Source organism: Capsicum annuum, unplaced genomic scaffold (assembly GCF_002878395.1).
Source record: "Capsicum annuum cultivar UCD-10X-F1 unplaced genomic scaffold, UCD10Xv1.1 ctg3390, whole genome shotgun sequence".
Taxonomy (NCBI): Eukaryota; Viridiplantae; Streptophyta; class Magnoliopsida; order Solanales; family Solanaceae; genus Capsicum; species Capsicum annuum.
Genome location: NW_025840700.1, coordinates 10649 through 14495, shown reverse-complemented (window position 1 = coordinate 14495; position 3847 = coordinate 10649). Strand labels below are relative to the sequence as shown.

Genomic DNA, 3847 nt, shown 5'->3' with positions numbered 1-3847 from the left:
TTTTTCTTTATTTCCACATACATATATAAAGTTCGATACGAGTTCAGTCTATGCTCGCGCACCCGGAGGACTCCATGTGGGTCTGTCCCTTGTTGTTGATGGTGTTGGAACATAGGATGTATGCTTTTTTGTAGTTGATGATGTTGTTGGAACAAATGTTGTTGTTTTCTTTGTTGTTGATGTTTTTTATTTGCTGTTTGTAGTTTATGCTGTTGTTGATATTGCAACAGACGGAGCAACTGATGGAACAATTCAAACCACCAGCAAGGCTGCTATGTATTCCAACAGACTCCATATCTGTTGCATTAGACTCATATCTGACACAACAGACTCCACATCTGATGCAAACTTTCCGGGATTTATGGGTTGTGTGTGTTACTTAAATAAAACTGGTGACTTTATTAATATGTAAATTAAAAAAACGGATCTAAATACAACATTTTATCTTTTTGTTGTATTTTTGAAAGAAACAGATAGGTAATTTGTTGCAGAATATATTCCACCTGTCAGATACATACAACATATGGACAATCTGTTGCAACAGATGTATAAATCAGTTTGCTTTTCCATCAGTTGTGGCGTTTGTTGCAACTTGCTAATCATCTGTTTATTCAATTTCATCGAGAGCAATAAATTTTTCTAAATACTTCTTGGGCAAACTCAATTTTTGCTCTTGGACTGCTTCTCTTTTTTTCTTTGCATCCTTCAAGCTGGCCTCCAAATTCAATTTTTGCCCTCAATCCAATAGCAAAAAAATTAGTTTGGTTGAAGGATGCAAAGAAAAAAAGAGAAGCAATCCAAGAGCAAAAATTGAGTTTGGCCAAGAAGTGTTTAGAAAAATTGATTACTCTCGATGAAATTGAATAAACAGATGACTAGTAAGTTGCAACAGACGCCACAGCTAAAGAAAAAGCAAACTGATATATCCATCTGTTGCAACAGATTTTCTATATGTTGTAAGTTATTTGACAGGTGAAATATATTTTCCAACAGATTACCAATCTTTATCTTTCGAAAATACAACAAAAAGATAAAATATTGTATTTAGATCCATTTTTTTTCTAAATATGGTGTCTTAAATATGGGATTTGTGTAATTTTTCCTTTTAAGGGATATGAACAGTCGTGACTTTTTGTTTGACTAAGTCCAGTCCCTTCCAATTCTCAATCATTTTATAAATAGGTCCCTCCGGCCTCCTCACTCACTCTCATTCATTCTACTATACTTACAATACTAATATGTCAGATCCAGATTCGTACAAGAAGGTTCGTATCGAGTCCATGCAGGAATTTCAAAGGCAGTTTGATGAACTCCAGAGGGATTTGACCGACTTCCGAGCAAGGCTGAGGAGGGCCCTGCTGCTACCGGATGAAAATTGTCAGGTTGACAATAATAAAAGTAATAATAATAATAATTAGGTTATGTTTTTTCTTTCTTTTAGCGTATGTATTTCCTTTTTTTATATCCGGTCTACTTATAAGGGATTCAAAAAAATCCATGTATATGTTTGGTTTGGTTTGGTTTGGTTAAATAGGATAATTAAGAATGTATGTTTGTTAAGATATGTACTTATCTCTTAAATGAATGTAGATATAAAAAAAAAGATACTCCCCCCGTCCCATTTTATGTATCATCATTTCCTTTTTTGTCCATCCCAAAAAGAATATCACCTTTCCTTATTTGGTAACTATTTAAAGACACAATTACACTTTCACCCTTATTTGTTCCACTTATAAGGGTCCACTTAATTAAAAATAATAATAGTACATTATTTTAATGAAGGACAATTTTGTAAAAAGCATCAAGTCTTTACTTATTTCTTAAACTCCGTATCCGGTCAAATGACGACACATAAAATAAAACGAAGGGAGTATTACATTATAAAATAGGGTAAAATAATTGTTGTGACAATAACTCATACTTCATCATCTCAAATTATCCGATTCAAATTGAGATGACATATGAATTAAGAAAAATAATTAATAATATGATTAGTTTATTATAGTATTCCTATTAAATGTTTTTTAAATTTTAATTTAAAGAAAAATAATTAATGTAAGAGGCAAAATATCTTTTTTTTTTAATCTTTTCTTGATTAATAAAAAATTAAGTAAAATAAAAAATTAAATTAGAAAATTTGGTATGAGTAATTTGAGTTGTGAGAGCGACAATATGACGTGGTAGCTAATTAAGATAGCCACGTCGGGGCTCTGACATTTGAAAGGTGAAAAAGTCACGGGTAAGAAGAGAAACGTCCGGGCAAAGAGTCGCGGGTAAGAACAGAAACGTTGGGCAAAGATTCTGATATTTTGGAATTTCCTTAACCGCCTTCTTTTCTACTTTCCTCACTTGAATTCATTCAATTTCAATTTACAACTTCACTTTGCTGTTGTAATTTGTGTAAATAGTTATGGGGAACTTGTGGTCGACCGCAGCAGAACCTCCACCGCTTATGGTGTTAGTTCCGCCCCTCTTCAATTTTCCTCCTCTCGCCGCCTGCACAAGGTTTTATTTATATATTTATTTATTTATTTTTTAAACGTCAATTCTCTATTTACTTTGTTTTATGTCCATGGTGAGGAATTACAATATGATGAATTGAACATTCACCCATAAGGTGGAAATATAAGTAGCCAACTAATTGAGCTACTAAGATTCCCATTTGAATGCCTTTTCAATGCTAGCTTTGGAGGTTCTTTTTGGTGAAAATGGTTTGCGCAAAAGAAGAAAGTGTTTTGACGATTGTTGCTTTTGGGGATTTTTAATTGTTCTATGAGTGAAAGATGAAAAATGTATGCCTCCAATTATTAGTGGTAGAATCGAGACTTTTTAACTAAGGCGATTCAAAATATAAAGAAGTTAACATATGAATGAGCCCAAGGAGATTTCACATATACTTTATATATTAAAATTACACTGTAATTTTAGGCGGAGGGGTTGGATAAACCCCCTTGTGACCCCTAGCTACGTCCAAGACTCTTTTTCATTCGAGATGTTTTTGGGGAAAAAAGATGTGGCGAAAATTTTTGAAAAGATCTAACAGAATTGTTTGGCTCCAGAAAGTTTCTCTGAACTTAACAGAGAACTTTTCACAAACAAATAGTGTAGCTTCTACATATCTAAAATTTAAACGATATGCAATTGCTGTTAATGTTTTAAAACTGAGATTAGATGATTAGGCATCGTAATTCCAATTTCATTTAGTTCCTGACGGGACATAGGATGTTATTCACTTAAATAAAACAAATGTAGCAACCACAAGTTGTTTTTCTTATTATTTTTTTGGTCACGTTTTTGCCTCTTCATCCAAATTTAGTTATGTTTGATCTTTTTGCAATGTAGGATGCTGGAATCATCATATAATATGTTATTTGGGAAACTGGCATTGAGATGCCTTTTTGAGGATTATTTCGAGGAAGCCAGGCACTTTAGCACCAGAATTATGCTTAAGCCAATTGATGATCCACACGTTGATTTGATTGCAACAAATTAATATTATAGAACTGGTTGTCGTTTATACTCAGTTGTTGTTTGAACGTATAACAACATACATTTTCGTACAGGACCTAACTACTTGAATTTAAAATATAAGTGCGAATTATATAAAATATAAGTAATGGTGTGAACTAATAAATACAAATTCAAATGCGAATTATAAAATACAAATATAAACGCGTACTACAAAATATGTGTTGTAGAAGAAAAATAATTCAATTTATAGAAGTCGAAAATCTTTTTTTTTTCTTAAGAAAAGGTGCCCAAATATGGAAATTTTTTATTATTTTTTGGAAAAAAAGTAAAAATTAACTATGGTAACAAATTATTTATGATAATATTTTATTTTCTT

At 32.1% G+C, this 3847-nt stretch overlaps 1 long non-coding RNA gene across 1 annotated transcript; it reads left to right on the top strand.

The window, feature by feature from the left end:
* Positions 1 to 2225: 2225 nt before the first annotated feature.
* Positions 2226 to 3608, top strand: LOC124891307. The gene is made up of 3 exons (XR_007049626.1): positions 2226 to 2273; positions 2409 to 2505; positions 3343 to 3608. It is a non-coding gene; the product is annotated as an uncharacterized LOC124891307 (long non-coding RNA).
* Positions 3609 to 3847: the final 239 nt, after the last annotated feature.